A 14,311-nucleotide genomic window follows, 5' to 3' on the forward strand; every position below is an offset into this window, starting at 1 on the left:
CGGTGAAGTGAAGGTCACAAAGCCTGGTAGTTTCCCAATGAAAATGTCACTTATCCATTTCTAGTACAGAAATCAATCTGGACACATGAGCGTGGATTTGAATCAATGGTACGTGTGAGTACAAGAAAACAATGATTGGAATACAATGTGCTTAAGTTTGCTCAGATGATAGGGTCCAGCTGAAGATCAGAGGAATAGGAAAGGATTTTTCAATGTGTGTGTTTTAAATAAATTCTTCCAGTATCCATTGCAGGTGACCATTTTAAGATAAAGTATTTCTTTCTTTTTGTTTAGTTTTTCTTTTGTTGGTGTCTTGCAGTAGAAATTTTCATCCAGATCCACTCAAAGTCACAGAGCTTTTACAAAGTGTTTTTCTTTTCCTGTGAACTGAATGAGGATGTTTTAAGAATTATAATGCCTAAGTTTATGCTGTACAGAAGGTTTCCGGAAACACTCCTATATAAATAAACCCACACGTTGTTTTGATTACTAGAAATGACTTACAGACTTGTTCAACTTGTGACGCTGCTCATAAGGCAGGATGAAAAAAGGCTGGCTGTGTTATGAATGATGCTTTTCTTCATCGTCTTTAAAGATTTAATTACACTGCTCATTTTCTCTTAACACTTTCTTGACAATGACCCAAAACATACAACCAAAGCAACCAAGGACATTATTAAAGCAAAGAAGTGGAATGTTCTTGAATGGCTAACACCTGATTTTAACCCAACTGTTTGGTTTTGCTTAATTCGCCTTATAATCGCGTGCTCCTTATGGTCCAAATAATATGGTAAGGTATCTTTCTTGTATAAATGTGCTCCAAATAAAGAACTTTGTGTTGACAAGATTGTTAGTTAATCATTTATAAATCAATATTGTCTGTATGGACAGCATTTTTTAAAGTAAACATGTACAGCTGCGGTGTTAAGCGATGGGGTTGAAAAATTTGGGTGCAGCTAACTTTTGTGCTGGTGCAGCTAAGAAAAAAAGTTAGGCGCACCAGTGCAACTGTGGCAAAAAGTTAGGCTAGAGCCCTGCACTGAGGTAACTTATCAGACCTTTTTGCATTTTTTAGCTTTTTGAACTGAGAAGATGGGCTAAACACTGATGGAGCTTCGTTTCAGGTGAATGCATGAAGTGGATATTAATGTTGTTGATTTGTCAATTAATCAATCAAATCTGATTAAATGTGGCAAACATCTTCAATGACAAATTTTTCTTCATGGTAAATGTGACAAAAAACTGTAAAAAACATTCTAAAAATATCAAATGTAATAAAGGTTGAATGAAAGTCATAACTCCGTTTAATTAAGTGCCCCCAAATATCAGTTTATATTTAACTGATTTACCTGCTGAACAAAGACACTTTATTGTGTTTTCACCCTACTGTCAGTTTTTTGAAGGAAATTGTTTTATAAAAAAATATCAAAATGTATCAAATTAAATAGCAATGAACCAGCTCTGTCAACCCATGAGAACCAGTATGCCACAATATTAAATATAAGTACAATTACAGAAAAAAAAAACAAATTGACTAAAAGTAATATATTATTTTCATGGTCTTCAACAAGAGATTGCAAATAAACAAATAGTTTTAGTTAGCTGCCATGAATCCTTCCCTCTCAATTTGAGCCCAGAATACAAAAAATCAAACTGAATTGAAATTCTAGAACTAGATCCAGACCTTAAACAAACAAAAGATCACTGTAATAACAAAGAACATCAAGCAATAATTAGTAAGACAAAATAACAACCTGACATTAAAACTGTGCTCTTTTGTGCATATAACATATAAAAATAGTAAAATAAAAATTTGATGACCTTAAATTACAAAAAAATGAAAACAAAATTCTAGATAGTGACTATAAAAACGACTGACAAAGAACATTCACAGGAATCACAGCTGGTTTATTTAATGTTTAATTTGGTGTGTGTGGGAAGATGTTCGCATGTGGAGTTTAAAAACAGCCTCATTTTGCAGTGGAAAAAAATTGTTGTACTGCTACCTTTTGCGTCAATAGTTTGGGGGCAACAATTTTACGGCATGTTTTGCAAATGAGCACATTTTGTTCAACCTCCTCCTTGTGAAATCCTATTGACAGTAGTGTTCTTCCCTTGCTTGTCTTAAACTCCCGCTATTATCATGTTTTTCCCTAACTGGTATTTTATAAACACATTCTCAACACTGTGTAGAACATTTTCAAGTTGGAAAATGTCCAGTTGGAAAATTTTCCACTAGATTGAAGCCAACAAAATAACCATGCTACAAACGAGATATCATCAGGATGCTACAACACAGAGCGAACACCATCCCCACAGACCCAGCCAGAGAAGCAGAAGAACATCACATCAATACGGCCCTGAGTAAGTGTGATTATTCCAGCTGGATATTTTCAAAACTGCAAGGCACCCAAAGAATGATGGTGATCCAGGAGAGAAGGAGGACTGCTGCCTAAGAGAAAACCCTTACTAATGTCTTATCAGAATCAGAATCAGAAAAGTTTCTATTTTTAAAGGTTGAGCAGATTTACAATATTAGGAAATCGCTGCTGTACTTAAACTTTAAACTGTAAAACACACTTTAAGACAAACACTTAAAAAAAAACTAAACATAAAATTTAAAAAGCAGATTGATATATACATGAATGCAGGTGATGATCAGTGCAAAAACGCCAGCACAGCTGAAACAGACGTCAGCGCGAATCGCATGTCCGCCATTACCTGCCCGAAACCGGAAGTGTCGCCATTTTTGCAGAAATCTGTGGTGTTTTTAAAAGTCATGTTTGATTTTATGCTTTTATTTATAGTTTATGCTTAGAACTCAAATTGCACTGCTGGAAATTGTTTATTTTGATGCACATGCTGTTTCTTTGCAAATTTGCATTATAATACTTTTTTTCTTCGTTTTTCCTGCAATATATAAAAATTGGTGTATCTCAAAAATAAAGCTATGAAAACACTCAAAATAAATTTCCTGTCGTTGGAAACTATTTTGTGCAACTTTTTTCTATTTACAGTTTTGAGGAATAAACCTCTGAAATTAAATTAAACCAGAAATATATGTAAAAAACCAAAAACGATTTTCAATTTTTTTGTTGTTTATTTATTTATTTATTTTTGCAATTTATTATACACTTAATGCATATATATAATTAAAGTTTGGGCTATAATGGTTGTATTGATGTATAGCCACTTGAAATGCTCCCAAAAATGGCACTACAGCATGTAAAAATATAAAGATAAGCTCTGGCGGACTTGGTTCTATGGTAGGTCTTAAAGGGTTGAAGAATTTGAAAAAAGCATGCACAAACTGACATTAGTCTTTAATAGGGCGTGTCAAAATTGAGAGCAAACAAAAAACTGCAGTATAACGCCCCCTGGCTATTACTTTGGTAATTGAGTGGTAATACATTACAAGCTTACAATATAATACAAAACGTTCTTCTGCCTTGTTAATCTTTGATTAACACTTTATCATCGAGCTATAATATAAAGTACTACCGAAATGATAAATCTGTTTAACATAATAAATACAGTGTGAAGCTGCTTGCTGAGCACAGAAACATTTTCATAGTTCATTCTTAATTGGAACATGTGTGAATGAGTGTGAAAACAATGAAAAATTAATAGAATAAGAACTCAATCGCAGGCAAAAATTAAGACTGGTTCCTTTACTCACAACTATAAATTGAAGTATCCTCAATGTCAAGAGCTATTAATGAATAATCATTCTTAATAAATAATAAAATATTTATTTTACAGACACTGATAGAAGGCAAGACATAAGATATTTAAGCAATGCATTTTTTTACTCTGAAGGTAACGTGGAAGATGTGTTAATCTTTATTTCAGCAATGAATGACTTTGACTTTTGACTTTGAATAAATTATGAATTGTGCTAGAGAGTCTTCAATTTGTTCTAATGAACTCACTATACATGTAGGTTTAAAAAGGAGAGAAATGTTCATGCCTGTCTGAGAAAAGTGTATAAAGTATAGTGAGGGGTTTTACAGCCTTAAAACATCTATAATATTTGTAAAAATAAAATAAAGGTGACTACTTCACAGATTTCACCTATCGTGGGTTATTTTTAGAATGTAACAAACAAGGGACATAGTGATTATAGCATAACACCCTTCAAAGATGATGAGTTGAAACTTTTGCAACAGATTAATTCGTTTGATAATGAAAACCTATTCTACTGCAATACTGACAATTCTTGCAGGATTGCAGGGTATATTGCTTGGGGTTTGGTGCTCATATTTCTGAAAATGAACTGGGAGGCACTTGTTTCCAACCTTATCGCACGCAACAATAACAGGCCTCTGGGCTCGAGTAACATTAATTTTACGACCCTTGTTGGTTTTCTTAATTGTGACCTCATAAATCAGCATTTCTGAGTTGCTGATACACAAGTTGCCTGCGTAGGTAACTGAGTCAGCCAAGCGACGACCATCACTGCTGCAGATCCTGTCGACATTCCACTCACTGTCACTGATGAAGGACTGCACTGGAGTTCGGCACCAGAGGCCTTCCTTTTTCAAATACCTGTGGAATAAATCAAGATTCCATTGCACAATAATAATAATAATTATAATAATCATCATCATCATCATCATCATTACTATTATAGTTATTATTATTATTATTATTATTACATAGTAGAGAGTAAGTCAGAGTAAGCAAACAAAGTGTAGAGAAATAGAAGAATCAAATGAACTTCACACAGTTTCAGGCTTTTTTGTGTTTAACTTACCTTTTCCAAGCATCTAGAGAATTTCTGTCAAAGCTGTCATGGAGGATGTGATTTTTGACAAATTTGTTGTATTTGTATTCTGAGCTTTTGTTGTAACAGGGGAATGTTGGATATTCAGTCATGTTGATGGCCCAGGGGAAAAAGGATGCAGTGAAGATGATGGCAGTCAAAATGTTTATGCTCATTTTACTTGTACTGAAAGAAAGAAAGCACCCAAAACACAGATAGTTACATAAGAGTGGTATTTTTAAAAATCTTTGTAGCATTTTAAGATCACATTGTAATATTAGCATTGTAATGTGCCACATTAAGTCAAAGCAAAATTTCCAGGGTCAACAATGATCATGTTATCACAATGCACACTGCTGAACCAATGCATATGGAGGCCTAGTCACAGAGCACAGCATTATCAATACTGTGAGGCAAGGACTTGGATGTGTAGTTGGCAGGGCTGGACTGGGACAAAATATCGGCCCGGGCATTTTGCCTAGAGACCGGCCCACCAGGTACTATAGGAAAAGCCATAAAGCCTTTGAATGAAAACAAACGCTGTTGTGACAGCATTTGTTTTCATTGTGTGATGTATGTATGATTTCTATACATTTTACATCAGATAAAAAACTTTGGTTGTAAGATTCAGATAATTATTTAATAAAAGCTAGACATTTTAATAAGAAAGAAAAGTATTTCTTTGTGCCCCCCTTTCCCTGTTAATGCCCTACCTGGCCCCTGGCAAAACTTTGCTAGACCCGCCCCTGCACAGTTACCAGCTGTCAGCTACATAAAAAAGGATCCTGGTGTTATTTGTCTCTCAGAAACAGTTCATAACTTCCCTTCAACTCATTCATGTCACCTAAAAGGTAAACCTGTTTCTCCATCACAGCTCTGATGATTCATTAAGGACATCTCCTGGTTTCATCTTCATTTTTTCCCTCTCACCACATATACAAACCGACATCATGACCAGCAGGTTTACAGCTGTGGCTCCAGCAAACATCAGCTGATACTAGAAATTAATATTAAATAAATTCTAACAACAGCTGATCAAGCTTAAATGCTCTGCTGTTGTTTAGCGCGACATCCGCTGGTTTCCTCTATCTGGCGCAAAGTGGGCGATAAATAAACAAGAGAGAAAAGCCGATCAGCTGATCACTGATCAGTTTCATGATTGAAGTAGCAACAGGAGAGAGAGGGGGGAGAGAATGAGAGAATAAGAGGCAGTTGACAGCGTAAAGAAACAGAATAACCGCAGCTTTGTGTCTTTTTCATCCTAGCTGAGGTCCGCGACAAACTGTTCCATTTCAGCTCAATACAAAACGCGTAATATTTTCTCTGAATGCCGGACGATTCTGTTTTTTACGGGACGGTTGGCAACTCTACTAACTAACCTTATTAATAAATTTCACTATCAGTAACATCATAGCACCCACCCAGCTGTATAGAAACTCCGTCATGCTAGCTAGTACACAGTATGAGTTATTGTGACTAACTGTAAAAAGTCAGCACAACGAAAATAAACTAAACTTGGTTTATCTGACCCAGATTTTCACTTTCACTTTGGAACAGTTTTTCAAACATGAATAGACGTCCAGTAAACATTTTAACCGACAGCCATTCAGTATCAAAATGTTTGCTGTCTTGTGTTACAGACGAGAAGTTAGCCTTTAAAAGCTAGACACGTTACCCCCCCCCCCCCCCCCCCCCCCCTCGTGACAATGACAAGGATAAGTGGAAGAGGATGGATAAAAGTCTTTTATTTCATTTTGTTGATTATAAGGATAATATAAGTCATTGTCAAACATAAGCTTTCATTTGCTAAAAAAAACAGATGGTTTGAAAGAGGAGTGGAAGAAGCCATCTATGTCCACTCTGAACAACCAACTTTGAACAGAGGCGGTGGCTTAATACACCAAATGTCTGCCATCTACGATCCAGTTTGAAGGTCCCTTCCCAGACGCCTTGATGCCAACTGCCATCCTGCGCGATTTGACCTCAGTAAATTGCATGATAGGGTAGAACTAGGTTTCACAGTGGGTTCACCCAAAACCTTGGCTGATTGTGTTCTACACCTATTTTCACACCTTGGCGCCGGTGATTTGGTAGGAGATCAATAGGGGGCCCATGTCCCTCTTTGGAACACTCCCATAGGGCTTAAAGTCTGGGACTCTCCACCAGTGGCTGTATAACTGAAGAAGCTTCTCAGATGAGAGGTGAAACGTCTTCAAGCAACCTAAAAAAGGATTTTAAATTTGATCCTGGATTTAACAGGGAGCCATTGAGGAGAAGCCAATAATGGAGAAAAAACAATTAGATGTGGGTTTACTGTATGCTGGAGGCTTATGTTTAGAACCACTGTCTATGCTAACTTCACCCATACTGTCTGCCGAGGCCGATTTAGTAAGCTACATGATTTTGCAAGTTTATCCATCCATCAATCCATTTTCTCTCACTTATCCAGGCCTCATCTCCAGTCTTATTCTTTATGCTGGCATTGTGTTTCTTAATAGTAAACCTAGCAAACCATTTATGCAGATCCACCTATCAGCTTTTGCATTTGTGTTTTTCATGTATTTTATATGAAACACTTCTGCTTTATAAATAAACTAACAGAAAGATGACAAAAGGCCGTAAACTGGTAAAATTGCAAACATTTGCGTAATAATTAAAATTGTTTTCTTACCTGTTCAATCAGATAGATGCTATTTATTGTCAGCGTAACTGTTGTAGTACGAGGAGATATGAAGTTTTACTTTCTGACAAAAGTTCAGAAATGCTTCTGCTTTTTAAACCTGCTCTCGTCTTATCTATGCTAGCACACAACCAGTCATCACAAGAGCAAGCAGCCACTCACAGTTCTGCAATCTTACCACTCAGTATATAGCATGTGGTGATGATCATTATCAGTAAATTAGTGTGAAGTAGGCCAACACGTGACTACGTCTTGACCAAAACTGACAGCACCCAATAGCGGGAATGCTATTTGTGTAAAAAAAAGAGTTCAGTCTAGTGAGAACACATTGTAAGCGTGAAATTAGTTGTTATCATGCATGTTATCCACACATATAGTTATTATAGCTTTATTTTATACAAATGACTAAAAAGCCATAATGCCGATACAGTTTTCTTGTAATATGTTGTTTCTGGACAAACAACATATTACAACTCGATGTAAACTGTAATATCACTGGCTTGGAAAAGCAAACAGACACAACAGTCCCGATAAGGTGACAAGAAAACCAAAAAAACAAAAGAAAAAAAACCCCAGACTAATTATTTCAGATCTTTCTTATTTTTCATTACCAGTAAATTAGCGTGCAGGGAAACATGGGGCCATTTCCTGATACAAATTGGGTGTCGGAAAATGATCAGTGCTATTTGTGTATATGAAGAAGTGCAATCTTGTAGTGTACGTGTGAAATTTGCTATCTGGGTCACTGTGGGTGAAGCATAACACAGAAAAATAGGAAGCAGCTAGCCTTTGCTTATCATGAGGTAGTTGCTTGTGCGCATGTGTCAACAAGCAGGCAGCTTGTTTCAGTTACTCCTGCTGTCAAAACTCCCCTGTTTTGCTCTTTCTTGGGTGGTGCATGAGTGAGGGCCATTTTCTTGTTTCGTTCAATCCTTGCCTAGACTTAGAACGTAACAGTACTTAAGAGTGTAGTCTGCATTTTTGTAATTTTGCACATTTAATCATCACTTGTTTTTGTTGTGTTTGGTGGTTGTAGATATGGTTTATCTACAACCACCGAATTTATACCAAATTTCCCAGAGGAACCCACCCGAGGGATTAATAAAGTTTTATCTTATCTTATCTTATCTCTTAGTATTTAGCTGAGATTTCTGTGGCTACTACACGTGTTGATATTTGTCATGATGATATTTGTTCATAAAAGGCATGGAGGGTTACAAGCTTAACAAGCTAAGAGACATAACACTTCCTCACATCCTCCTCACAGGAAGGTGGCCTTAATCATAAATCTGCTGTTATGGTATGCCCCTTCTTTAACTCTACAGCTCACCCGTATATGGCTTCACTTTAATGGTACACCGTATAAAAGCATAGGCATGCCCCTAAATGGCTGGAAGTAAACATTCCTTATCAAATAAGGAAACCAGAGTCTTCACATGGAATGTGCCTGCAGTAAACACTATAGCTATAACCTCCCCCACCATCTGATATGTAGGGGAGGAGTATAGAAACAGAAGAATATCTTTAATCATGCACTTTACAAGTTTGCAATCTTAAGCTTAAGTTTAGTGTGTTACTGTTATTCAGGGCTGGACTGGGACAAAAAATCGGCCCGGGCATTTTGACTAGAGACCGGCCCACCAGGATAAAGATTGAAAATGTGACGTCATTCAGGGGTAAAACCGCAAAGGATTCTGGGAACTTGTGGCAAGAGGTACTAGCGATAAAAAGAAACCCAAAAAATGCCAAGAAGCTGTTGTATTATTAACTGCAATAGCTGGTCGCATGACAGCCACGGGAAGCCGACGGGTAAAGAGATCGTTTTTTGTTTTTTTATCGGATTACGTTGTTGAAGAGAAATTTTTTAAGCCATGTTTCCGAAGTAAGAGCCGACAGATGGTCTGGATATACCAAATATAACGTCTCAGAACACTCCAGCTCACAGGTTAGTCTGCTCCAAGCATTCCCACAAACGTCAGAGTTTTGTAGTAGTTAATACGTCATTTTTCTTAACATAATTGGTGATATAGGTTACAAGCAAGTCTGGCGCTGAACAGAAATTGTCGCGCTATGCTCCTTAATTTATTGTGTTTATTGTGCATAAATAGTGAATTGTCCTGACACAATATTGCGTTTCGCTTCTATTATTGCCATGGTACATTGACAAAAACATATACTTTTATTCACAGGGTAAAACAGTTGTTTTGTATCACTAATTGCCCAGTGCCATTACAACATACAATATTATTGTCATTGCTACATTTCTGTAATGCTACCAGAAATTATTTCCACTACTAATTAATTACCGTTGAGCTCAAAGGTTATATTAATAAACGGTTAACGAATGTGTATCTATGACGACGATTTGTGAGACTGGTAAACTTACCTTTGTTCGTACGATGGTCTTTCGTTCTACACGGTGCATTTCAAGGTCCTGCACCCATCTGTCAGTAAACTGTACCTGGGCTTATTGCAGTGACCTGAAGTTACTAAACTTCATGAGTGTATGCACTCACTCCAAGAACCGTATAATTATAAATATGAGCGTGGTGAAAGTTGGGCAGCACGCTGACGTCTTTTGTCCACTCTGTGTGCTCGTATGGGTCTGACCCTTTCACTGGTTTGATTTTTTCCTCGTATTTTTCTTTGTCTTTTCGTCGAGTCTGTCTTTGTACGGACCGGCATTGTTCTCCTTTTGTTTTGTACATTCCTTTTTTGTGCGGCAAAGAAAAAACAAGGTGGTATTGGAACCGGAGAATGAACGTTTTGCGGTGCTGCAAATGCTTGCATTTGATGCGGTACTTGGATTGTTTTGCCACGAGTTCCCGGCATGCAATGCGCGAAAATCACGTGATTGCTAAACAAGGGGGAGGGTGCATCCAGCCTCCTCGGCTGTAATTGGTCCAGCCCAGAGTCGATCATGACCAATTGGCCAATCCAACACCTGTCATTATATACACCCTTCCTAAAAAAAAAAAAAAAAAAAAAAAAAATCCATCGGCCCATAAAAACAAAAAATCGCCAGCGGCCCACCGGGCAAATGCCCGGTATGCCCGATGGCCAGTCCAGCTATGCTGTTATTCCTTGGAGCAACTGTAACCCACATGATTAAAGTATTCTGATTGTGATTCTGACTTTGATAGTTCACACAAATGTTCAATAACATAAAACTTTTTTGACTCAAAGCTTTTTGTCAAGTACTTATTGACACTAAAGCAGGGTTTTGTGATTATGGGCAAATATGGCTGTAAGTTACAGCTTGACCGGTTGCTTGTTTGCTTGACTGGAAGGTTTTTTAATGTGGTTTTAAGGTTTTAAAGCTTTTGTGTGTGTATGTTTCATCAACCATTTCCCTTGTAAAAATGTAAGATGGTAGGGTTAACTTAAAAGTAACACTTCCTCTATGTGTTGAATATACTTCTGTATTTTATGTTTAGTCAGCCAGTTAAGAATATGATACTGATCTCATCTCACTGCTACTGTGTCTTGTGCAAAAATACGACAAACATTTTAACTGCATTTTCCTTCCTTTTTGCATTCAAAGATAACCATAGCTTTTAATGAGCATTAGTGGACAGAAAAAACAACACTGCACCACACCAGATTACACAAGTTTCTGATATGTTTATTTGTGGAACTGTAAGGATATCAGAAGTTCCTGGTAATGTAATGGTAATGAGGGTTTTATATTTAATTGAAATAAAAGCTGGAGAGTCAGAAGAGCTGATGAACATTTTACCAAGAGAAGAATACGTGCCTAAAGTTTAATAAAAAAAAAAAAAGGAAGTTCAGAGGACGGTCAGAGTAGCTATAGCAAGAAACAGCCTTTAAAACAGAAACTGATTCACAGTAATGTCAAATCCCCAGCCTCAAAACATATGAGCCAAGGCCTGGTCTCGTCTGGTTGTGCTAACTTATTTAACTGACAAACGCTGAAACTTAAATACACCTCATGTATATGTTTCAATTTTCACAAACCAAAATCAACAGTGTACAAATTAAAAATAAATTGGCTGAGGACATAGTGACCACAAACATTTGCATGCGTACGTCTAACAGCAAATATACCGTTTCCTGTTACACTTCTTTCTTTAATAAACAGGAAGAAAGGGAACTCAAAGTTACACAATTCTGTTTCGAGGATACAAAAAAAAAATCCCTCAGTTTTTCTTACAAGTGGGAGTGGTCATACAGTCAAAAACACAAGTACAAACCAAGTAGCTCCAAAATCCAAATATTAGACAGCTAGTTAGAAGTGCTCATCAATCAGATGTTTCTTTCATAGATTAAATATTAGAAATGTGGAATCAGCATTTGTTATTGAAATCTGTGTGATTATTATTTCAATAATGGACCAAAAAGAAAACTAAATTCATAATTAGCACTAACACCATCCAAAGTCACTGAATTTAGAAATGTATCTTAACTCATCATGAAATTTTAATAATCAGTATAGCAACAAGCAAAGTTTGTCACAGAATCATTGGTCTGACTGTGGAAAGCTATTCTACCACAATACTGAAATTCCTTGCAGGACTGCAGGGTATATTGCTTGCTCTCTGCTGTTCATATTTCTGAAAATGAACAGGGAGACATTGGTTTCCAACCTTGTTGCATGCCACAATCACAACCCTTTTCTTTGCACCAACTGTAATTTTACAATCCTTGTTGCTTTTTGTGGATATGACTTCATATATCAGCATTTCTGAGTTGCTGATGCACAAGTTCCCTGCATAGTTATCCGTCTTGCTTAAGCGTCGACCGTCTCTGCTGCAGATTCTGATCACGTTCTCCAGATCATTTTTATTGAGGAACGATTGCACTGTAGTTCTGCACCAGAGGTGTTCTTTTTTCAAATACCTGCGTTAATAGATCAATAATTCAGTACATATTATCACATCATGGATAGTACGCCAGTTTTCAGCTTGCTAAACAACTTCTGCTTAGTTTTCAATATTTTCTAATGTTCCCAGTGTTACAATTCCTCTAATAGGTAACAATATGCACTCATAAACATTAAGCCTCGATGTGGAGCAGGATACAGAAATCTGTTCGCTTATTTGTAACACAATTCCTCCACAACATTACTTTAAACCTTCTAGTTTCTACACACATAAAATGCTGAGTTTAATGACATCACATGAAGATGCTCATAAAGCAGCACCGTGTGGTGTAGCAGCACGTAACCCTCTGGAGCCTGTAAGCTGTTACTTTAAAGTTTGTTTCCTACTGCACACAATAAAACTAAACTTTTTTGAATGATGTACTTTTAATTTACCTTTTCCAAGCATCTAGGGAATTTCTGTCAAATTCCTCTTGAAGGATGTGTCTGCTGAGAAATTCTTTATAATGACTTTTGGGGCTTTTGTCCTGACACGGTGATGAAGGCTCTGCAATCATACTGCTGCCTCCACCAATAAGGGCTACAGTGACGAGGATGGTGATCAAGACAATGAATCTCATTTTATCTGCAGTAAAAAGAGAGAAGGCAACAGTCTTATGAGGCTGAAAAGAAGGCAACGGGACTTGGAAGATGTTTCACCTCACTGAAGAGGCTTCTTTAGTTACATGTTTGTTCCATGATAGGGTGAGACAAGGTCTCACAGTGGCTCATTTAGTGATGCACATGATTAAAAGTGGGTCAACAACCCTCTGAAATGCACACCCCTTTACTTTTGTAATAGTCTTTATTTAGGTGTCAGTCTGTCATCGGTTAGCTGACTGCAGCTGGTCCAAAACACTGCAGCATGGTTACTAACTGAACACATGCAAGTGAGATTACATATGTTCCATACTAACATCCTTACACTGACTGCCAGTCAGTTTTTGCATTAACTTTATGATTTTATGATATTATTATTATTATTATTATTATTATTATTATTATTATATTAGCACACTCATACCTTTTGAACTGGTACAGTCCTGCAAGATCAATGAGGTCTGTGGACCAAATGCTCCTAGCTTTCCCGAGGTCCAGATTAGTGAAGAAAGGAGTGAAGAAGCCTTTTCTGTGACTGCTCCTAAACTGTGGAACAAACTTCGCGTTCAAATCATGACTTCCTTAACATTAGACAGCTTCACAACCAACCAAATCACAACCAAATCAAGAAAAAAGTATCAAGAAAGTATGAGCCAGGAGACATTAGTCATCTTACCTTTCTTTGTTGTTGTGCTGTGGAGAACTGATAATCCTGTTGCTCTACTGTGTTAGAATTACTGCAGACGTCTTTACCCACTTCCTCTTTTTATCTTTTAGTCATCAGGAATCAAAATAGTCGAAAGGCAAAGAAAAGGAAGCAAAAACAGCGCATCATCAAAAAGTACTGCAGTGCAAATGGAGTGATTTCAGGTTATGAGTATATGAAACTGAACCTGTTTAATTTTCTCACATTACTACTGTACCAGACCTTGAGGAGACTAACTAACTGTATTATAGGCATACCAATGTGGGTGTACATATGTAGTTCACCAGTACTGGGATGCGATGTCTCTTCATGCTGGTTCTGCTGGTTTATCAAAACTCTGAAACATATCATTAGTCTGGCTGTGGAAAGCTATTCTACCACAATACTGAAAATATTTGCAGGACTGTAGGGTATATTGCTTGGGGTTTGGTTCTCATATTTTTGAAAATGAACAGGGAGTTAGAGAGACAGAGACCGATGAACAGGTACAGGTGCTCTAGTCTGTTAGAATTTCTACACTAAGATTTTCTGTCTTCCTCAGTTAGTATTTTAATTAAGACTAATAATCTTCTCCCAGATGAAAAAACACAATAAAGCTAGTCCAAAATCAAGGCAAGATTTTCTGGGTCAACAATGATCATGTTAACACGATGCACATTCCTGAGGTATGGAAGTCTG

At 37.0% G+C, this 14,311-nt stretch overlaps 2 long non-coding RNA genes across 2 annotated transcripts; both read right to left on the reverse strand.

Moving 5' to 3' along the window:
- Nucleotides 1–3,103: 3,103 nt before the first annotated feature.
- Nucleotides 3,104–7,598, reverse strand: LOC101483231 (uncharacterized). Its single transcript, XR_191500.4, has 3 exons — nucleotides 7,437–7,598; nucleotides 4,757–4,951; nucleotides 3,104–4,548 (listed from the first exon to the last, which is right to left on the reverse strand). It is a non-coding gene; the product is annotated as an uncharacterized LOC101483231 (long non-coding RNA).
- Nucleotides 7,599–11,049: 3,451 nt separating this feature from the next.
- Nucleotides 11,050–13,698, reverse strand: LOC101483041 (uncharacterized). The gene is made up of 4 exons (XR_191499.3): nucleotides 13,604–13,698; nucleotides 13,352–13,473; nucleotides 12,724–12,913; nucleotides 11,050–12,305 (listed from the first exon to the last, which is right to left on the reverse strand). It is a non-coding gene; the product is annotated as an uncharacterized LOC101483041 (long non-coding RNA).
- Nucleotides 13,699–14,311: the final 613 nt, after the last annotated feature.

This window comes from Maylandia zebra, linkage group LG3 (assembly GCF_041146795.1).
Source record: "Maylandia zebra isolate NMK-2024a linkage group LG3, Mzebra_GT3a, whole genome shotgun sequence".
NCBI lineage: Eukaryota > Metazoa > Chordata > Actinopteri > Cichliformes > Cichlidae > Maylandia > Maylandia zebra.